This window comes from Callithrix jacchus, chromosome 9 (assembly GCF_049354715.1).
Source record: "Callithrix jacchus isolate 240 chromosome 9, calJac240_pri, whole genome shotgun sequence".
NCBI lineage: Eukaryota > Metazoa > Chordata > Mammalia > Primates > Cebidae > Callithrix > Callithrix jacchus.
Genome location: NC_133510.1, coordinates 88,651,691 through 88,675,644, shown reverse-complemented (window position 1 = coordinate 88,675,644; position 23,954 = coordinate 88,651,691). Strand labels below are relative to the sequence as shown.

Here is a 23,954-nt window from a genome sequence, read left to right as displayed (position 1 = left end):
TTGTTCGTTTGGAATGTCTTAAAGCCAAGGGTTATACATGAGGTACAAAATAGAAAGACAGAACTTTATAGTAAAATTGTCTCTAAATCAGAGTTGCTGACTTCATTTGACTTTTCTTTTATCAATTATAATGCACTCATTTTCCTATTATAAAATCTGCATTATACTAGAACTATTGCTTATGTATATATGATATATACACAAAAGTGAGTCTTCAGATGCACAAAAAAATGCTTTTTGGTTAAATGACCACCTCCAGGGGCCAAAGACTCAGTGCTGCCACAATTCCACACAATTTTTATTGTTCATATATCATTCACTTTCTGGAAACTGTCTTCTGAGCAATGAGTTTACACAAGTAAATTTGATTTTATTATAGCCACACCCTGTGTTTCACCAAAGGTCTTATCACTTTTGTTACCCCTATTTTTGTTTAATCTCAACTCCTGATTATTTCTTCTTATTAAAGAAATAACATTTGTCTTAAAAGGGCAATGATCTGTTACCAATGAAGATCACTTGGAAATAATATTAATCAGCCTCTATAAAATATTTCAAAGATTTTTCTTAGATTTTTTAAATTGATACACAATAATTGTACATATTTATGGAGTACATGTAATGTTGTGATATGTGCATACAATGTGTAAGGATCAAATTAGGGTAATTAAGATATCCATCAGCTGAAACATTTATCATTTCTTTGTCTTATTTCAAAGAAAATTTGATTAGCTATGGCAAGAAAATTGGAAAGAGCACATAACCTTTCAATCTTTACCACAGGAAGAAACTACTTTTATCTGTATGAACACATCTGGCACACTTCTTACACATCAGTCTCCCTGACTTGAATAATCCACATCATATAACTTATGCTTCTACAGGTGTATTTCTTAAAATTTCTTTTAGGGTAGTTTGACACCAAAAGTGAAAGAAATCCTGCTACATGTCCTAGACTATTACTTCTCTTATTTCTTGTGCAAAAAGGGCAGAAACACTCAAGCTGTGTATTAACTCATTCACTACTATAAAGAAATACCCGAGCCTGGGTAATTTAACAAGAAAAGAGGTTTAATTGGGTCACAGTTTCACAGGCTTCACTACAGGAAGCTTAGGGATTCTGTTTCTGAGGAGGTTCGGGTTTGCTACAGGAAACATAATGGCTTCTGCTCTGGAAAGTCCTTAGGGAGCTTTCACTCATGGCAGAAGGCAAAGTGGGAGCAGGCATTTCCATGGCAGGAGCAGGACTGAGAGAGAGAGGCAGAGAAGTGCCACACACTTTTAAGTGACTAGACCTCACAAGAACTCACTCACTATTGTGGACAGTATTGAAGGAGAAATCCATCCCCATGATCCAATCACCTCCCACCAGGCCCCACCTCCAATATTGGGGATTACACTTCGACATGAGATTTGGGTGGGGACACAGATCCAAACCACATCAAGCTGTAATAATTTTCATTTGTTCCATGCAACCACAATGCTCCCAGTCTCAATTTATTAATGCCTGAAATATAAACATTCAAACATATATGACTATCATGTACTGTGTATGTGTGTGTGTGTGTGTGTGTGTGTGTGTGTGTGTGTATGAACAGGGGGTGGACAGTAGTTATCTCTAATTATCCTCAATAAAAATGTTTCTTCAAGCTGCTCCAAGGCAATCATCCCAGCTAACCTGCTCTGGAGCTCTTTGGGGGCATTTGGAGAGGGGAGAAGGCCCTTTATTTCCCCTTTCGACACTGGGCTGGGGTCTCCTTATCTCTCTCAGATACTCTAACTCAGTACAGCCTGCAAACACTGTAACCCCCTTGATAAGTAAGCTGTCCTTTCCACCTAGAGCTGGGGATGCTATCTGAATAGGAGAGGAAAAGCTGTGAGTATTATATGAAAAAGGATAGTCCTTTCGTTTTCTTAGAACTATACCCTTAAAAAGGGGAAAATGAAAAGAGACCCAGGGAAGGGAACCCATATGCCAACATGGTGGCAATAGAGTCTAAGAGAGGTAATCCAGAGGCATCCTGGAGTCATTCTGGATGGGTTTGAATTCTGGCTCTGAGCTTATTTTATTCAAACTTAGACAAGACCCATAAATTCCCTATGCCTCAGTTTTCTCATCTATAAAATGGGAATCACAATACCTATACTATAGTTAACATGTCATAGGATTATAATAACAGACCCCAACACATGGTGCACACTCAATCATTACCAATGACTATCATTTACTCAGAGGCTATTGTGTCTCCAAGTGCCCAGTTAATGTAGCACCCACTTCCCTGAGAATTCTCCTGTGAATTTCTACTTTCCAAACCAAAATCGAATCTCCAAAGTAGCTATTTAATGTGAATCTACCAAAATAGCTATTTAATGACGGTATTTTCTTTCTTTGGTTAACACAATCATTCTTTGATAGTATATGTACACAATTTTCATTTTTTGTAATAGTATATTTTACTTTCTTAGATATGCATGAAAATTCCTTAAATACAAAGACAATGAAAACTCAACAATGAAAAAAAAATTTACAGCCCTCACTCATTCTCACTACACCTGCATTCGATTCATTTTTTTAGTGACAGCCAAGATAACTCATGTCCTAAAAGAAAAGACAGGGCAGAAACCAGAAGTCAGGACAACCCATTTTGCTGAACTTCCAAGCCTGGTTACTGAGCTAATTACATCCATGCTCTACAGTATGTAAATAGGGAGGATTTTATATCCTCTATGGAACCAGAGTCATGACAGCAGTTGTGAAATGCTGATGACCTTGCTGGAAATCGAGTAGGACCAGTGCTAGGTACTTCTGAAGCAGTCATGGAAGAAGTGTAGGGCCTATTGCAGGAAAACGGCTTGGTTAAGATGCTTCATTCTTCTGCAGGTGAAAGGATGGTGTTGTTGTTGTTGTTGTTTCCAACCTTCTTTCTGGCTTTCTTCAAGCTGTCTCAGCTCAGGAGCCTAAATCTTACTCCAGATATATTTTGTTTGCACCACAAACCACCACAGGGACAGCAGGAATTCATGCCCAGGAACAAATGCTAAATTGCAGCAATCTGCAAATTATCTACTCTACTGGAAAGCCCACTTAAAACCAGACTTTTAAAATAAGTAGAATTTTGGGAGGAACCCACAATCCCTTTTCGCATCACCAGGAAAACAGCTTGTCTGTAATCCTTTAATAAAGAAAAAGTATTGTAGATTAATCTCCCTTAGGCAAACACCATTACTGATATTTTAACTCCATAAGCAAGTCAACTGCAATAAACTAAAATAATGATAATAAGAATATTGTAATTACCACATACTATTTATCAATGTCTTTCTTTCATGCAGTACTTTAAAACTGCTTTATTATATATAAGATCTTTACCTTCTCATCCTTACCCCTACTTCCCACCAACTCTGACAAGAAATTACTCTCAATAACTCTGAGAAATGTCCAGTGGGTTTATTGTGAAGGACATAATTATAGCTACCGAGAAATAGACTCAGTGTAATTGAAATTAAATTAGGATAAAATTGTTTTGAGTAGATTGATAATTGTACCTTGGGCTTTAAAATAACTAAACTTATGCCAGTATCCTCACCCACACTGAGGGTGGATACATCCCCATACATCTGCTATAGTGTTTTGGTGTATCTTGGAGTAAGGCCAATCAATGTTTTTCCTCCCACATTAGCACACCTGTATTTATCTAAGATAGTTATTATCTGCACATGACAACACTCATGAGTGCTGCAAAGTTCCACTGAGAAAATTAACCTGTATGCCATTGTTGAAAGTTCTGCTTCTTCCCTGTGAAAAGCAGTTTCTTGACTGCTTTCCCATATACACTGCTTTAAACCTTCATTCCCTTCTTTTTGTGCAACCAAAACTAAACTGCTAGTACTTACCAAAGCCATATTCCCCTCTTCTTCCTAGGCCAAGCTAGAACATATTTTTCTTTCTCCCTTATGGTTGGGTGGTACCTGTGGCTGAGATCTTGCTAACAGAATGTGAGCAAAAGTGATGGGCACCATATCCAGTCCTCGGCCATAAAAACCTTCCACCTGTGAACCTAGCTGAATGGAGAGGACTGATGATTTAGAGCATATGGTAAAACCATTAGATGGAAGGACCTGGGTTCCTGAATGACTTTGCGGGACAGACTCTACCATTTCATCGTGTTATTCCTTATTAAACTATGATATAAACAAAAAAAAAAATAAATCTCTTTGTTGTGTTAAGACATGGAGGTTTGGGATTTTATCTGTTTAGTCATTAGCATTATTTATTTGATCAGATACAGTAACTTTCTCACTTGCTTCTGTCTCTCCCTTTCTACAGTTATATTTTCTTCCTTTCATTTTTTCTGCAAAGAATTATTGCATTCCCAATGTATGTGCCAGAAACAGAGCAAAATGCAATGTAACTATATTCAAAGTAGCCCAAATGAACAACAAAACACTAACAATTTTAAAAGCACAATAATGTAGGTCTACTAATTCTTTTAAAGAGAGGTCAGCAAACTACAATCTGACCTGTTTTGTAAATTACATGTTTGTGGGAACATAGCCATGCAAATTCATTTATGTCTTATCTATGGCAGTGTTCACACTACACTGGCTCACAAAGCCTAAATTATTTACTATTTGGCCCTTTACAGAAAAAGTTTGTTGACTCCTGCTCTAAAAGGTCTTGGAAAAGATTCTCAAAAGAGATGATAGATGAGGTAGGTTTTGGTGGAGTTCACTATGGTAGAAAAAGCAGAAGACGGCATTCTGGAAAGGGAGAATAGTAGCCAAGCAAAAAGTAGGTTATGTTAAAGGTTAGTCAAACAGTCCTGAGAAAACATAGAGGGGACAGTGACTCTTTCTCTCTCAGATCACCAAGCATTACTGGGAATGAGCACCTGGAAGAACCAGACAGAGAAGTTTTGAAACAAGCATACTTGTTGACCTCTGACCTTTAATTCTGTCTGGGTGCCAAATTTTAATGAATAATAGTCTATTAACACTAAATAGCATCAAGTTTAACTGTAGATAAATGAGCCATACAACCTCATCCATCATTTCATAGCATAGACCAATAAGATTTCCTGGTGAATCAGGAGATGCATCGGGAGGTGCAGCTCCAGGATGGACTTCACTCATCAATTCTCTAAAAATCCCTTGAAAAATTAAAAGAGTAATCCATATCTCACAAAAAGAAAAAGGAAAGAAAAAGCTAAAGATCCCAATAACAAAGGAAAATGTATGTGCTAATATGATCCTTGTCTTAGTCTTCTTGGCCTGCCAAAACAAAATATTGTAGACAGGATGGCTTAAACAACACTGATTTTCTTACAGTTCTGAAGGCTGGAAGTCTGGTCAGAGTCCCCGCATGAAATGTTTCTGGTGAGGGCTCTCTTTCTGGCTTGTAGATGGCCACCTTCCCATTGTATCCTCATGTGGCAGGGAGAAAGAGAGCTCTGTTGTCTCTTTCTCTTCTTATGAGGAAACTAATCCTATCATGAGGCCCACCTTTAAGACCTTATATACCTAATCATCTCCCAAAGGCCCCACCAACAAATATGATCACAGTGGGAGCTTGGGATTTAACCTATAAATATAGGAGACAAACAATTCAGTCCAAAGCACTCCTCAAAGTATAAATACAAACTTTCAGTAAACATAAAAAAAAAATTATTCAATGTATTTTTTTTTGAGACAGTCTCGCTCCGTTGCCAGGCTGGAGTGCAGTGGCATGATCTCGGTTCACTGCCACCTTCACCTCCTGGGTTCAACCAATTCTCCTGCCTCAGCCTCCCGAGTAGCTGGGACTACAGGTGCACACCACCACGCACAGCTAATTTTTGTATTTTTAGTAGAGATGGGGTTTCACCTTGTTGGCCAGGATGGTCTTGATCTCTTGACCTCGTGATCCTCCCATCTTGACCTCCCAAAGTGCTGGGATTACAGGCTTGAGCCACCATGCCCAGCCCAATGCATTTTTTGAGTATCTCTTATATGACAGGCACTCTTCTAAATTTGGGGGTGCAACAGTACACAAAATGCACAAGGTTCTTTCTCTCAGCCAGCTTACCTCTTAGTGGTAGGAGACAGAAAATTAACAGATAAATAATGGAGTAGGATACTATCAAATTTTGATAAATGGCTTGAAGAAAGAGACCAGGCTTCTTCAGAACAGAAACTTGGGGAAGAACTCAGGAAGTAGCATTTGCAGTCATGCTGGAATCATAACAAGGAGCTGGCTATACAAAGATTTGGGGATGGAGTGTTCAGAGGAAAGAACACAGGTAAAATGTTCAAAGCAGGAAAGAGTTTGGCCCATTTGAGCAACTGAAATAAGGTCCATGTGGCTGCAATTTTGAGAAGTCAGAGAAGAGCAGAGGAGGCAGAGGTTAAAGAAGTAGTGAGAGAAAAATCCTTTCACAGAAGGACTTAGGGACACCAACTTTGATGCTCATCCTCACTAGTCATAAAAAGAAATGTTCAAAGGAAGAATCTTCTTAAACTATCAGAGACTTACCATAAAATGATTTTTTAATTGGGTGTGATCAGAGGAAAACATATCTGTTCCAGCACTGGTTAAGGTGAATATTGGAACAAATCTTCCAGAAGGCATGTTGGTGATGTATTTATCGAGGCTTTGAAATGCCCATAACCTGGACCCAGCAATTTCTGTTCTAAGAATTCATTCTGAGAAAATAAGTGACTTTCTTTATTTGATGATGTTCTTTGTAATGTTAGCTATTGTAGATTTTGCAGTAGTATTTTTAAAAATACAAAGTAAACTTCCCAAAGACTCTTATCATCACTTTAAAGGCTGCAACCTACTGAAAATAGTTTCATATGAACTAAAAAAATGTAGCAAAGTCGAGGACATAACACTGTTATAGACAATGTTCATGTCACTCCAAAATTCTTATGTTGAAATCCTAATCCTCAATATGATGGTATTAGGAGGTGGAGTGTTTGGTAGGTAATTAAGTCATGAGAGGAGAGCCCTCCTGGGTGGGATTAGTGCTCCTATAAAAAGATAGACTCAGCAAAACTCCTTTATCCCTTCTGCCATGGGAGAAGACAGAAAAAGACAGCCACCTATGATCCAAAAAGTGGGCCCTCATTAGTGAATCTGCTGGCACTGTGATTGTGGATGCTCCAGCTTCTAGAACTATGATAAACAAATTTCTGTTGTTTATAAGCCACCTGGTTTATGATACTCTGTAATAGCAACCTGAACGAACCAAGACAAAGATTGTAATATAATGCTGTCCATTGATATTTGACAACAGGTATCAAATAGTATTTAATTCTGCTTCTGAGTAAGAGATATAAAGACACAAAAGACCTTTACATCTATAGTACCAATAAGGAAAGCCTGCATAAAATAAAAAGTCTGTTTCTGTGAGAATAGCAGTAAGTGGCAGATGCAAGTAAGGCTTGATGAACTGAATTTCAGAGACAAGCCATCAATTCCTTTTTAAATGAGGAAAGAGTATGTAAGTTCCCATTCCTGCAGATGAGGACCTATTCTCTATCCAGATGGACAGAGAAACCAGATTCTTGTAGTTCAGGAGATTTTGAGTGAAGGAGGTGATATGGTTTGGCTCTGTGTCCCCATCCAAATCTCATCTTGAATTTTAGTTTCCATAATCTCCACATGTCATGGGAGGGACCCAGTAGGAGGTAATTAAATCATGGGAGCTGTTTTTTCTTGTGCTGTTCTCATGATAGTAAATAAGCCTCACGAGATCTGATGGTTTTACCAAGGGCAGTAGTCCTACACACATCCTGTTTGCCTGCTGCCATGTAAGACGTGACTTGGCTCCCCATTCAACTTCCACCATAATTGTGAGACTTCCCTAGCCATGTGGAGCTGCTTGTCAGTTCAGCCTCTTACCTTTATAAATCACCCAGTCTTGGGTATGTATTTAATAGTAGCATGAGAACAGACTAATACAGGAGGATAAATCAACCAGCCCTTATTCAACAGTGAACGCTGGCAGGGAAAACTAGAGTCTGATAGAGTCCCAGATTAAAAACGAATTGCTCAACCCAACAGTGCTCTCCTCTGTCCCTACCTCCAAATTATAGTGAGAAAGAGATAGTAGAAAACAGGCTGGAAAAAGAACATAATCACATAATCTCTCACGTTCTCATGATGCATGGATTCCAGGTATATGTCAGACTGAATCCTGAGGCAAAGCTACAGCCCCACCTCCTTCCAGTTTAAATATTAACATGGTTAAAAAAGTCTGCAAAAGAGATTGGGAGTTTGGATAATCACAGGTTAATTCAATTTAATTAAAGCTATGATTCAGTACCAGCTCAACCCCCTTCTAGGACATAGCCAAACAATTAGTTCCTTCAGCAGAAGTTACACTCTCTGGATAATAAACAACACACAAAAACAAAGTACTTCAGTCTCCACGGTTCTTTTATATACAATATCCAGAATACTATTAAATAAGTATAAGACATGCAAAGAAACAGGAAAATGTGAGCTCATATTTAAGAGAAAATATAGTCACTAGAATCAAACCAATAGATGATTCAACTATTGGAATTAGCAAAGATTTTAAAACAATTGTTATAAGTATATTTTAAAATATACAGGAAAAGTAGATTGCAATTAATGAAGAAATAGAGTTTTCTTAGGGAAAAAATAGAAACATTAAAAAAGAGCCAAGTGGAACCTTATAGGACAACAGGAATATAATATCTAATAAAATATTTATTAAAGAAACTGAAGAACAACAGGCTAGTCATAAGCATGTACTGTTCAGATCTCCTACTCTGGGGAGAAAGATTGACTGATAGCACAGTTACTGTTCTATGCATCTATTGTATCATTCTCACCAAGACAAGACTCTACAGGCTGATCCAGCCAATAGCTGAGAATGATAAAGGCATTAATGCAAGCCCATTCCTGTGAGCTGCCGGATGTCTCCAGTGAGTGACTTTGATTAAGAAATTCCCATCAATCTGGCAAAACTGTTTTTAGACCTTTGCAGCCATCCTAGACTTTACACAATCCTCCTTCCTTTCCTTTCTCTCCCACAGGTATGAAACTTAAATCATGGTCTGAAGGTTTTCTCTACTTTCTTCTGTTCCTTAATCCTTCACAGACATTTCACAAATATATCTTTTGGAAGTCTAACCCCATCTTAGCATCTGATACTCAGTGGATCCAAACTAATAAAAGATTGTACACTTCGGAAGGCAGTAAAAATGAACTTGAAATAAATTAGTAGAGATTTTATAGCCTGAATGTCAGAGACGAAGATGATTAAAAGGGAAAAAAAGGCCAGGTGCAATGGCTCACTTCTGTAATCCCAACATATCTGTAGGCCAAGGCGGGAGGATCACTTGAGGCCAGAAGTTCAAGATCAGCCTGGGCAACATAGCAAGACCATATTTCTACAAAAAACAAAAGTTTAAAACTTAGCCAGGTTTGGTGGTGCACACCTGTAATCATAGCTATTCAAGAAGCTGAGGCAGGAGGATTGCTTGAATCCTGGAGTTCAGGGCTGCAGTGGGCTATAAACATGTTACTGCACTCTAACCCAGGCAACAGAACAAGACCGTGTCTCAAGGAAGGAAGGAAGGAAGGAAGGGAGGGAGGGAGGGAGGGAGGAAGGATCAATGTTCCAAAGGATTAAATTAACTAGTCTAGTGCACTTGAAGTCTCAGAATGAAAAGAGAAAGAGAAATGTTTAAAGAGGTAATGGCTGAGCAGCCTTCAAATTTTATTAGAAATAGCCACCCCAGGAGCAAAAAAACCTCAATAAATATCAAGCAGAATGAACACAAGCCAAATAATAAAGAAGTACATTATGGTCAAATTGCTGAAAACCCAGTAAAATATAAAATCTTATCTTCAATAATAGAAGAGGTGACCATTACATAGAGGGAATAACAATGGGGAGGTTCTCTGGCTTTTCATCCAAAGCAAAATAAGCCAGACTGCAATGGAGCAACAGCTTTCACATGCTGAAGAAGGGAAATGGTCAGTCTGGAGTTTTATGACCAGAAAAGCTGCCCTTTATTTGTGGGGATGAGATGGAGTTGTTTTCTGATTATCAAGGCTGAGATAGTTTACTGTTAGAAGACCCATACTACAGAGGATGTTAAACAGGGACTTTAGATTGTGCAAAGATGGTGGAAGATAAAGGATCAGATCCAGAAGGAACACTGAGGAGCACCAGGGATCATAAATTCGAACGTTTTCTTTTTCTTTTATTTCAACTTAGTTGGTGGAAAGTAAACTGTTAAAAGCAAAACCGATGACAATATTTTGTAGAGTTTGTAATGTACGTAGAAGTAAAATGTATGTAGATCATGGCACCCAAGGCCAGAGGAGATGGTTGGAGCCATATTGTTATAGGATTGTTACTTTTTTTATGAGGTAGTGTAATATTATTTCAGACTAGACAGTGGAGGGGTGGAATGTATATTATGATCCTATAACAACTACTAGGGAAATAAAACAAAGAGTTAAGATTAAAAAACACAAAAATAATGAACTGTAATAACTATAAGGCTTTTTTAAACCATGATCCACAATAAATATTTTATTTATTTAGTTAGTTATTGATTGGAGACAGTCTTGCTCTGTCACCCAGTCTGGACTTAGGTAATGTGATCATAGCTCACTGCAGCCTTGGACTCCTGGGCTCAAGCAATCCTACTACCACAACCTCCTGAGTAGCTGGCACTACAGAGGTCTCATTACACTGCCGGGGGACTCATTACACTGTCCAGGCTGGTCTTGAACTCCTGACCTCAAGCAATCCTCCCACCTTGGCCTCCCAAAGTATTGGTAATACACCCATGAGCTAACATGCCCAGCCAGAAATATTTTATATTGCTACCAAGTACACAAGTGTTCCACAACTCTCTCATAGGCATAAACATATAATACAGAATGCATTATTCAAAGCAGTATCTATCATTACTAAGTGTAATGAATATTTTCTATTCTATTTCAGTTTTTAACATCAATTATGACATATTGAATCAATTTTTACTACCAAACTCCTGCATTGGATCACAACTTGCAACTGGAATAACACTTTTGTATAGTCTCTGCTGTCAGGTGATTTACTTCTTAATTTCTTTAATTTTTTTTTTCTTGTGACTTGATTTTCACCAAGAAAGAATCTCATGCATAACATAAGCTATCCCCATTTTAGAAATGAGTAAACAGACTTGAATAATTTAAGTAACATTCTTAAGATCACAGGCTAGTAAGTAGAAAAAGTCAGATGTCAGTGTAGATAAAAATGTAAAAAATTCAACTGCAGAGCTCGTGAGCACTGTACCACACTCTCCATCTTGATCACTGAATTTAGGGACCTGGGTATCACTAATGGGTGCCCGTACTCATACCCATTTTTCTTGGGATAAAAGACTAGTTTTCATCTATAACCTTTAAAAAGCAACTGAAGAATCACAATACTATAGTGTTCTGCCCTAGTTTACTGCCCTAGTTTGTTTTTTCATGCCATACAACTAAGATCTGTTCGCATTATTTGAGCAGGCACTTTTGAAAGCTCCAGTCACTTAACGGTGATAGAACTCTAACCTGCAAAGCTTCACATCTTATACTTTCCTTTGTATATGCTATTGGTAAGTGGGTGGCAACAGAAATCTACAAACATATAAAAGAGAAACTTTAATCTACTGAGGCTGTTTTTCAACTCTAAGATTCTGTAAACCTATAATTGTAATCAAGGGCCCAGCCACCTGCTATTCTATAATGAAGCCACAAGATAGGCAGTTGTCTAAATTGCTCAGAAAGATATACAAAGACAGGGGTTCCTTTGTTTCTTTGTTAGTCTTCCCTGGAGTTTTACAAGACCTAATGTTAATTAGAGTCTCTTAGTGCAATTTAACCATATTCCTCTTAGTGTATCATAGAGATAGAATATTGAGCTTTCCTTAGGATAATCTTTTTTCTTATACTTATATACTTAAGGGCAACTATTTATTTATTCACCATTTAGCTTTTTCCTCTCCAGACTAAATAAATATAATCTCCTTAATTTTTCCTCACTGGTTTGATTTTCTTCATAATTATTTTTGTAGTGCTCCTTAGGAAACCCTCTCTAATTTCTACGTGTGCATTTTAAAGGGTGGATTCCTATAATGATCACATTACTAAGGGCCTGACCAGTACCAAGTATGTCTGGATGATCAGCAGCTCTCGTGGGCTGTGCTTTCTAACAGAAAGCTGAGTACAGGTTGAGCATCCTTAATCTGAAAATTCTAAATATGAAATCCTCCAAAATCTGAAACTTTTTGAGGGTCAACTTGATGCCACAAGTAGCAAATTCCACATCTGACCTCATGTCAAAACTCTGTTAGATGCATGATATTGTCAAAAAATATTGCATGAAATTACCTACCGGTTATGTGTACAAGGTCTATAATAAATGTCATGTTTAGACTTGGGTCCCATCCCCAAGATAATGCCTTATGTATATGCACATATTCCCAAAATCTGCAAAAAGTCCAGTATCTGAAACACTTCTGTTCCCAAGCATTTTGAATGATAGATAGTCATCTGTATTACGTTAACATTACTGCAAGCATTACTGCCAGTTACTACTGGACTGCCAACAGCTAAGGTTGAATTTCACTCACACAAACTGCCATGAGCCAACTGAACCAGTACCTTATATTCTCCTGTTAAAAATATCTGCTCAGATGCTTTTAAGACATTTAGATTTCTTCTTTTATTATTGAATTATCTTCCTTTTGGTTTGGGGGTTTCATTTTAATATTTCTCTATTGTGACATTATTATTTCCATTGATTTCAAGAGTGCCCTTTATATTAAGGATTTTAACTCTTTGGTGGTTACATATATTTTTAAGTTTGTATGCAATCAAATATACTGCCAATTTTTTCTTCGCTTTTTATTCCATTTTTTTCAAAGTCCTGATTTCAAGCCCAAGATCAATGAATAATTACCTAATTTGTTTTAACTTTTTCAGGATTTCACACTTTTTTGCAATCAACATTTTAATTCTACAGCATTAACTTTGGTATTTATCTTGGTGTAGGATACGGTTTAAAGAAAAAAACCCCACATATTTGCATGTGAGAGAGAATTTGCCAGATTTTCCAATTCATCCTTTTTCCATTGGTTTGTGCACTTTCTTTATCACATTTGAAATTCTTACATTAAAATATATGCTTCAGGATTACCTGTTGATCAATCAAATTATGAATATACTTTATATATATGTAATATATATATAGGCTTTATATATTACATAAAGAAACAAACCCTTCGGTAGAAACATAGGCAAAGACAACTCACAAAAGAAGAAAGAAAATTCCCAACAAACATGAAAAGATTCAATTTTATAAGAAATCAAAAAATTATATACAGCTTTTCTTTTTATTAAATCAGCAAAAGTTCTTTCAAAGTTGTTAAAATGTTGATTGTTTAAAATTGTACAACTTCAAACACTGCTGTTGGTGCTCTTTTTACTAAGATTTTCTTTTGATAACTTTTAAACCAGTAGAAAATCTAAAAGTATAGTAAGATGACCACTCACAGACCCCTCACCTATTCTATGTGTCAACTTCCCTGGGCTAAGTGGAACCCAAATTAAACATTTCTGAGTTTCAGGCTTCCTGATGAGATTGATATTTGAATCAGTTGCCTCAGTAAAGAAAATTTGCCCTGCCTCAGTGGGGTTGGGCCTGATCCTATCAGCTGAGGGCCTTTGCCTTTCCACCAAATAGAACAAAGAGTGAAGGTGGATTTCAGTCTTTTTGTTTCCTACCTGCCTGCTTGAGTTGCACACTGATCTGCCCTTGGGCTTATATTACCACCATCAACTTTTCTGGTTCTCAGGCCTTCAGGCTTGGATTGGAATTACACTATGGGCTTTCCTTGGTCTCTAGTTTGTAGATGGCAGATTATGAGACCTCTTAGCCCCCATAATTGCATGAGCCAATTCCTCATAATAAATCTTTATAGATATGTAGGAGTGTGGGTGTGTATACATACATACATACCCACACACACACATATACATATTATTGGTTCTATTTCTCTGACAAACCCTAATGTGTCTATCCTGTTATTATTTGTCACATTCTCTCTGTCTCTTTTCTTTCTCTTTCTCCACATGTGCATGTGTGTGTATATCTGTGAGTTTATGAATATAAAAATATGTGTGTCTATACATGTAATATATATAACATTTTTGCTGCACAATATGAAAGTTAGTTGCAGACATCATGATACTTCACTCTCAAAGATTTTAACCTGCAATGGTTGGTGCTTTAGACATGAACCATACCTTTTAAAACAATTTGGAAACATGTATCAAAACCTTCAAGGTATAAAACTGGCTTAATAATTTCACTTGTAAGCATTTGTTTAAAATATATTTTATTTTCATTTCTCAACTTTGAGCCTACTTCTCATGATGTCCAGATCCAGTATAACATTGGTTTCCTATTTAGGATTCATCAGAAAAGTACTCACATAATTACGAAGGAGAGATACAAAGTTAATTTTAGCTTTTGTCACCAAGGAAACACATGTATGTGATAGCCTTTTTTGAGACGGAGTCTTGCTCTTTCGCCCAGGCTACTAGAGTGCAGTGGCGCAATCTTGGCTCACTGCAACCTCCTCCTCTCAGGTTCAAGCAATTCTCCTGCCTCAGCCTCCCGAGTAGCTGGGATAACAGGCGCCTGCCACCGCGCCCAGTTAATTTTTGTATTTTTAGTAAAGATGGCATTTAGCCATCTCGGCCAGGCTGGTCTCGAATTCCTGACCTCGTGATCAACAGCCTCAGCCTTCCGAAGTTCTGGGATTACTTTGTGATGAACCATGTAGTGTGAGCCACTACACCCAGGCATGAGAGCTTTCTTCTTCAGAAATTTGTTCTTTCATTTATTTATGTATCCCACTAATATGTACTGAGTACTTTACTATAGCAAAATAAATAAGATGTGGACTTTGTTTCCAGAGGTTGTCATCATGAATGGCTTTTTAGGCCACATCTAGAAATTTAGCCTTTTCTTAGATGAGGAAAAGGATTGAAGGATTTTAGATACAAATCTAATTTGAATTGTATTTTGGAAAGATCATTATGAATACAACTTATAAGATAGATTGAATGGGAAAAAGGTTTGTTAATAAAAGGAGTTGGGAGGCTGCTGTAGTAATACAGGTGGTTGGATTGAGAACAGAGACAAGCAGATAGATTCAAGAGAAATGAACAAGAAAGAACTAATAGGAGAAGATTTGTTGAATATCTGATTAAATGAAAAGGAGGACTGAGGAGTCCCCTCCAGGTTTCTGGATTTGGGCTGCTGGATGGGTGGTAGAGCCATCCCTGGCTAACGAACTAGAAACACATAGTTTAGGAAGGAAGGGGAGTGCACTCATGAGTTCAGTTTGGCATATGTGAGATGTTAAATAGGCAGGAGATTGTGTGAGTTTCGATATGGACTTAGAAGACGTCAGCGTATATTCAGAAGTTAATGTCATGGTAGTAAATAAAATCATCTAAGGAACGCAAGAAGAAAATTGAGGCTGGATCTCTAAAAACCAGTTATATTCAACATGTAGTCAAATGAGGATGATGAACAGGAGCTCTCAGAGAAGTAAGAAGTTACCCAGAAAAGAGTGGTGATAGAGAAGCTAAAGGAGGGCATGGTTTTAAGAAGGCCGAGTCACATTGGTGCCCCACACTTCACAGAGGTCAAGATGATAAGAACTGCAACAGTCCTTTGGCTTTAGCCATGAGGAAGTCAATGGCGACTTTTGTCTAGAGCAAGTTTCTCAACCTTGGCACTACTGACACATAGGGCTGAATAACTTTGCTGTGGCAGACAGCCTGCACATGATGGAAGAATGATTAGCAAAATCCTTAACCTCTAAACATTAGATGACAGGACCAACCCCATTTTCCCTGTCCATCCCCCATTTGCGCCAACCTAAACTGTCTCCAGACATTGCCAAATGCCCCTTGGGACACAAAATCACCCCAAGTTGAGAACCACTGGCCAGAGTAATTTCATTAGAAAGGTTAAAAAGAAACCAGACTGCAGCAGGTGCCATCAGGGCAGACACAGCCAGTCATGTCCTCCTGGGCTCTGGTCTCACCATCCTGTCCCAGCTGCTCATGTGGGATATGAATCTCTTCCTCCAAAAATAGGATGCAATATTTTGAGATGACAACTATTTCAGTTTTGCAATCCTTTTGTTACACTCAGCACGTTGCCAGTATCCATGAGAGGTATGGGTTTTTCATCCAACACTGTGTTAAGGCATCAAACTGTGGCCCATGGAAAAGTGTGACAGCATTCCCAGGAGGGTGATGAAGGTGAGGAGTTAGGACCTGGATATGTGCAAAAAGAAATCTCATCTTCCCTTGACTGAGTTATCAAGGTATCAAGGAGACAACTTGAAAGATGATGACTCATTCTGCTGCCACCCTGATCACACATCCCTTCCATGTGGTCACTCTGAGACCTGTGGTACAATTCATTGGCAAAGGACCTAAGTACTGTTGACTTTGTGACTTCATAACCATCTCTCAGGAAGAGAGAATCCTAGGGTTTTTTCTAGGACTGGTTCCTTGCCTCCTAGGTGACATAATTTCTTTGTGGTTGTGTAGCTCACTGGCCTACCTCATCAATACCTATGCACTGAAGGTCAGGGTTTCTAACATGAATGAAATAAAGAGTTATTCCCAAGCCGGGCGCAGTGGCTCATGCCTGTAATCCCAGCACTTTGGGAGGCCAAGGCGGGTGGATCACGAGGTCAAGAGATCGAGACCATTCAGGTCAAAATGGTGAAACCCCATCTCTACTAAAACTACAAAAAATTAGCTGGATATGGTGGCGCGTGCCTGTAATCCCAGCTACTCAGGAGGCTGAGGCAGGAGAATTGCCTGAACCCAGGAGGCGGAGGTTGCGGTGGGCCGAGATTGCGCCATTGCACTGCAGCCTGGGTAACAAGAGTGAAACTCCATCTCAAAAAAAAGAAAAGTTATTCCCAAGCTGTCACAAGATTTTTGCTGGCATGTTGACCTGTCCCTTTGTGCTTGTCTCTAATCTTATGGCTGTCAACGACTATGGTCTTTCTGGTGGATGCCCTCCTTACTCCCCAATATATACTTCATAGATAGATTGTTGGTGCATGCTACCAAAACAGGGAAATATGAGCCCAGGAAATAGCTTGTTTTTCTAGAAGGTCCCCTTTGGGAAGACTTATTGTTGTGATTTAAAGATGTGGGGCAGAGACAGTGACATTTCTATAGTCCTAGATGCACAGAATTATGGCAGAAAGTGTTGATTTCTACACAGTGTGATGTACTTTTATAATATTCATTTAATATTGGGGGAAAACAGACTACAAAGGGTTATGAGTGAGCAGGTGGTGCAAAGTGAAGTCAGAAGCTTAGCTGGAAAAATAGGAAGAGAGAGAGACAGTAACTAGAAGAGAATGTATGATTAATGGATAATTTATTTTTTTTAAGATGAAATAGGCTAGAGCATGCTTAAATTGTGACAAGAAGATCCAACAAAGAACTTATATTTGAACGTGGCTAATAGAGGGAGCAAGATCTCTAGGGAAACAGGAGAGAATGGGAGGCAGAGAATCCCCTGAATGGGCTTTTCTTTAGGGGTAGCTTTGTAATATCAGGAGGGACTCAGGACTTTCAAAGAACTTCCCTCTGTTTGCCTTTATTGTTCCTGCAAAATAGGGAACAATCTAGAGAGTGAGAAGAAAGTGGAAAAGCAAAGGCCAACAGTGAGAGTTGTTAAGTGGCCCTAACTGGAGCACAGATAATTTTTTTCAGGAGGCATTGACAATACAGTTGAAGTTGGAGATCATGAACCATCAGTGATAAAAATGCTCTAACACCATTTTTTCCCCCAGCAGTTTTTAGCAACCCAGGACAGATATGCAGGAGATTAATAATCAGATTGATCAAGACATTGGTTTTTGCTAGGTGAGTGGAATAGGCAGTCAATGTAGCAAGAAATTAAGGATTTGGGAAAGTTGGATCTTTTTTTTTTCTTGTTTTGTTTTTGAGACAGGGTCTTGCTCTGATCCCCCAGCTGGAGTGCAGTGGCACAATCATAGCTTACTACAGCCTTGACCTCCTGGACTTAAGTGATCCTCCTACCTCACCCTCCCAAGTACCTGGTACCACAGCCATGCACCACCAAGGAAAGCTGAATCTTTAAGAAATGGATTACTCCAAATGCTCATCTGGAAGAACAAACCTTCAACATGACCTCCTATCACACATAAAATGTATATAACATATTACATTACATATATTATATTATTATTCCATAGTTTAAAGGCTTCAAGTAAACAATAAGACAGAAAAATAAAAAATTTAGAAAGTAATTTATATAATCTAGAGAAGAAAGGTCTTCCTAAAAGAAAAACAGGACACCCAGAAATCATAGATTAAAAGAGTTGCATTTAACTATGTGCATTTTGAAAATTTAAATAAATGACACTATTAAACAAAGTTAAAAGGTAAAACACAGACTGCAGTGTATATGATAAAGAGCTCCCACAAATCAATAAGCAAAGCACTAATATCCCAGAGGAAAAATGGGCAAATACATAAACAATGTTATTACAAAGAAAAATTCAAAGGAAAATAAATATATAAAAATACATACAACCTAACAAGAAATTAGATAGATGCCAATTAAAATATTGATGAGATTCAATTTTTTGCCATCAAATTGGCAAAAATTAAAGGGTATGTTCAATTTCAGTGAGGAGGTAAGGCAATGAACGTATGGCTGATGAGACTGGAAATTGCCATTCTCTTTTGGGAAATTAAGAGCAACATATAAAGGGTAAAACACATACATATGAGAAAGCATTGCCAATATCATACACCGACATTAATGTGTATATGTGTAAATATAAGTGTGTATGTATACACTTATATAAATACATATGTATAAGAGTATTTATTGTAGCATTCTTAAATAATCACAAAAATAGGCTGATTGGAAAAACTAGGGAAATAATTGAATTAGCTACAAGATATTTATACAACAGAATATTATTGTAACCACTCAACGGGTTAACCTTGCCCAATTTATCAAGACAGAAAAATTGCAATAGAGAAAGCATTTAATCCACTCAGAGCCGCTATAAAGGAGACTGGAGTTTTATTATTACTCAATTCAGTCTCCCTGAAAATTCAGGGATCAGAGTTTTTAAGGATAGTTTGGCGGTAGGATGCTGGGGGTGGGGAGTACTGATTAGTTGGGTCAGAGATAAAATCATAGGGAGTCAAGCTGTCCTCTTGTGCTGATTCAGTTTCTGGGTGGGAGCCACACGTATCGATCTGGGTGGTGCCAGCTGACTTTGAGTGCAAGGTCTGCAAAATATCTCAAGCACAGATTTCAGGTTTTACAATAGTGATGTTATCCCGAGGAGCCATTTGGAGGGGTTTAGAATCTTGCAGTCTCCAACTGTGGAGATTTCTCATCTTGTGGCTAATTCATTAGTCCTGCAAAGGCAGTCTAGTCCCCAGGGAGGAAGGGGGTTTGTTTTGGCAAAGGGTTGTTATCATCTTTGTCTCCAAGTTGAACTATAAACTAAGTACCTCCCAGAGTTAGTTTGGCCTATGCCCAAGAATGAACAAGGATAGCTTGGAGGTGAGAAACAAGGTGGAGGTGGTTAGGTCAAATTACTTTTACGTCATAATTTTCTCAATTTCAATTTTTGCAAAGGAAGTTTCACTATGCTACTATAGATAGAACTAGTGGGCTCTACATTAGTTGACCTGGAGAGACAGCAAGATGAAATATTCAGTGAAAGAAAACAAGTTTCAAATGTATGTGTGTCGGGTGATTTCATCAACACGCATACATGGAGCATGCATTTATGCTTATTTGTATGAGCATGAAGAAAAATACACATAGGAACATAAATCAAACTATGGCTGATGGGACTATAAACTGTCATCCTCTTTTGGGAAATCTGTTTTTAGGAGGAGTAGAAATGGATTGGATGGGATAAGAAAAGATCGTCAACTCTTTCTCTATAAATGTTATGTTGGTTTCAAAGCATGCTTCACGTTAATAATTTTCAAAAATTGAATTAAAAAATACAAGACTAAAGCATGAAATGGTAATTCACAAACTGTAGAAAGCAGTAGATATAGGCAATGATCGATTCTTATTTTTCTAGGTAAATGTAATATATAGAAACATTGTTAAAATGAAAGCACATTATCACATCTCACTACTTAACAAAGGAATTGCTTTCATGTCAGAGGTCTCAATTTGTGCCTGAGTAGTTTCTGTCACCATAGGATTCAGACATGTCTGGGCACGTGTAGAGGCTATGGGGTCAGGCCCACTGGGGGTTGATTTACATGAAGGAAGACTAAGGAGGCTCCTAAGAAAATCCCATCTTAAACTAGAATTGGACACTTGTTTTTGGTCAAACAGTATTGAAACGGGTGGCATGAATTTAAGCACAGCATAAAGACAAAAGGTAAACATCCTGACTATTTAATGTTTTCCAACCCAATCCCTGTCTGTGTTCTAGGACTAGGGATGGTTGTATTAATTGAAGTGATAGACTCCACACAAAAATCTCTCTGAGACGCTGAAGAGACAAGATTAAGCAATTTGAGGACCTGTGTAGGAAGTGTGGTACTAAAGAGGGCGCCAGCGTGGTAGGGTTTCAGGGGCATTCAGCAGGGGGATGGGCCTCAGGAAAGGACGTGGGAGGCAGAGGGAATCCCTTCTACATTCTGCTTTATTCACTTGACATTAATACTACATGTTTCTCTCCATTTCTATGGTCTTATCTGTCATTTTTAATGAATAAATACTATTTCATTGATATATATGTATCACTATTTATTAACCTCTTCTCTTTTTTTAACTGTTTGAGTTCATTTGGACTGCTATAATAGAAAACCATATAGTGAGTGGTTTATAAACAACAGAAATTTACTTCTCCTAGTTCTGGAGACTGGGAGGGCCAACATCAAGGTACCAGCGATTCAGTGTCTGGTGAGGGCATCCTTCTTGGTTCATAGACAGCTGTCTTCTTTCTGTGTCCTCATGTGGTGGAAGAAGCAAGGAACCCTCTGAGACCTCTCTTCTGAGGACAGTAATCCCAATCATGAGGACTCCTCCCTCATCACCTAATCACCTCCCTAAGACCTCACCTCCTAATTTCATTCCCTTGGGAGTTAGGATCTCAGTGGATGAATTTCAGGGGGCAGGGAATGAACATTCAGGCCATAGCATCTACTATTACAGAACTTCATATGTATAGCTGTGTTTTGATATTCAATTATTTTCTTAAATTCCCAAAAGCATACACTGAGAAGTTCGAAAGATTTGAACATTTGCATATGTATACGTAGTCATGTTGTTTTTCCAAAGCTTTGAAGCAATTTAGCATGCCATTGGCAATGCTAACGTTATCAAGATTTTGTCACAGATTGGACAGCTGGGTTTTATCTTTTGCATTTAACAAATATTTCTTGAGTATCTACTATCTACTATGGCCAGCAACTCCTCTGCATATTTCCTTCCAAGTTCCCATGTGGCTTTCTGAGTCCTAGGATGATAGTCTTTAGGACTTACTGTTCTGTAAGCACCACACAAAAAAGTTACTTTTAGCCAAGAAAAATCCACCCGCCATGAGATCCTGTTTTCCCTATTACGAGGCCTTCTATTTTCCAATGGCTGTTTGGGAGACACTGCCTCCATCTTCTCCTTTACCTGCAGAAGCAGCTTCCCTCCTTGCCACTCAGATTGATTTTCTAGGATAGCTCTTCCCATTCTTTCTATATCCAGTGCTGTTTCCTCTCTCAATGTTTCCTTCCTTTCTACCTCCTGGAGTAGAGGCCCCTCCTGGAGAGACAGAAGTCCTGGGTAACCACATCCTGCCATATCATAGGATCACTGTGATTCCCCGGTCCCCAGAGCCCCCCAGACCTAGATGAGAGTCAGGTCAGCCCCACTTTCCCTGTGCCCGAGCAGGTCTCCAAGACACAAGCCCTGCTCCCTCCTAGAAGCTGATCTTCCCATGTCCTTCCCACAGCCTGCACTTTGAGAAGAACCGGTCCACTACATTCAGCTCTCCAGTAAGAGTTTTCACCACAGTTGATAGCCTCTGTTTGTCATATTGGATGTGATTTTTTCCCATCTGCTGACCTAACTTACTTGGTTCTTGCTGTTGCTCATGTGTTTACAATCCTTTATGTGGCCAAATTTCTCAGTCTTTTTCTTTGTGATTTCTTCTGACACTTCAAAGTAAAATTGTTTTTAAAAAAGGACTGTGTTTCCCCTTCCACAAACACGTCCATCGTGGAAGCTGTTTTTCTCTCTCCTGGATTTCCCATCTGGAGTCCCCTTCCACACTCTCTCATGGAAGCCTGTCTTCCCCTCCTAAACTCCATCTCTCTCTCTCTATTCCTTTCCACTCAGTATGGAGCTGCTTTCCTCTCCTGGATTCCCTCTTTCTGGATTTTATCACTCAGTGTGAGAGTTAGCTGTTTCTCCTTCTCCTGTTTCTCTCTCTTAAATAAATCCCTTTCTACAAAAAAAAAAAAAAAAGACTGTTTTCTCCAAAGATCTGAAAATCAATCTTATATTTCCTGCAATATTTTCTATTATCTAACACTTTAGCCACATGAAATTTATTTTAATTATGAGATATTCAATTGCTGTATTAAATTGATTTTTTCAAAAAGAGATGTAGTTAAGAATGCTAAACAATATGTATTAAATAATTCTATATTTTCACTGTTTTTTTAAGATGCTTCTTGTTACCTGTTATATTCTTATATGCAATATGCTTATTTCTGAACTATGCTGTTCCATTTAACTATATGCTTGTTGGGGGAAGATATACCTCCACTTGTTCTCTTTGCAAAATACTAGTTCATGCTCTTAGTTGAGCATGGGGGTGGTAAGTGCTAAATAAATGACATCTACTTTTGCCAATAAAAATTACAATTATGTTAAGTTCAAATATCCTATTGAGACTTTTGAGGTGAACTATAGTCAAACTGTAAATTTGTTGAATAAAATAGAAGGCTTTCTGATTCATCATTATTTCAAGGACAATAGTACACCCTTCCATTCATCTGCTCTAATATTATTCAGTAGAGTTTTATACGTTCATTTCTATTAGATAAGACATGCAACTCTTTCATAAGAATTCTTATTGTCAAATAATTTAGATAATATATTATTCTGGGATAAATAAAAGGACCCCTGGTCTGTGTATACACTGCATTCATCTGTATACTTTATTGATGCCTACAGTTATTTTATTTTTAGATTATTTCTTTTAGTTTTTAAAAGTGCAAAATCATAACATCTAAAAATGATATTTTAATTTTGTTTTCCAGTATTAATTCTTCTGAGTTTTTACAAAATATTTTCTTGCATTGACCGCAACTTCAATATCAAACCCATAGGAGAATGGTTGCCTTGGTTTTCTTACTGATTTGAAAGGGAAACTTGCAAACAGGAGGAAGGAAAAGAGGCTTTGGAATAAGACTTGAAGGCTTCTTAATGCTGATGGTGCATTTTACAAGCTAGAAATCCAGAACAAATTCCACAACTCCCTGAATCCCAGTTTCTTCGCCAGGAAGATGGGGATATGAATAAATCTTACAGTGTCATAAGAATAACTGAGTTATCAACTGCAAAGCACCTGGCACTCAAGGCAGACACAATGCATTGTACTTTCATCTAGTAATAGAGGTGAGCTTTAAAGCCAGATCTACCTGACTTCAGGCCCACACCAATAACACTGTGCTCTGCAGCCTCTTCAGGAGGAATTTCATTTGTGTATAGGTCACGCCCATGTATGGAAACAAACACAGCCACAGATATCTCGGTTTATCAGCCACAGCAAAATAAACCCTGAACACTAAGCTACCTCTGTGAATACACCAGCTTTCC

General features: G+C 38.1%; 2 long non-coding RNA genes and 1 pseudogene across 2 annotated transcripts in view; 2 read left to right on the top strand and 1 right to left on the bottom strand.

The window, feature by feature from the left end:
- The window catches only part of CLLU1-AS1 (CLLU1 antisense RNA 1), a 175,163-nt gene that overhangs the window by 114,272 nt on the left and 36,937 nt on the right, over window positions 1–23,954 (bottom strand). The window lies entirely within an intron of this gene.
- Window positions 1–23,954, top strand: part of LOC103795350 (uncharacterized) — an 85,055-nt gene that overhangs the window by 49,148 nt on the left and 11,953 nt on the right. The window lies entirely within an intron of this gene.
- Window positions 4,735–16,850, top strand: LOC144577734 (mitochondrial carrier homolog 2 pseudogene; annotated as a pseudogene).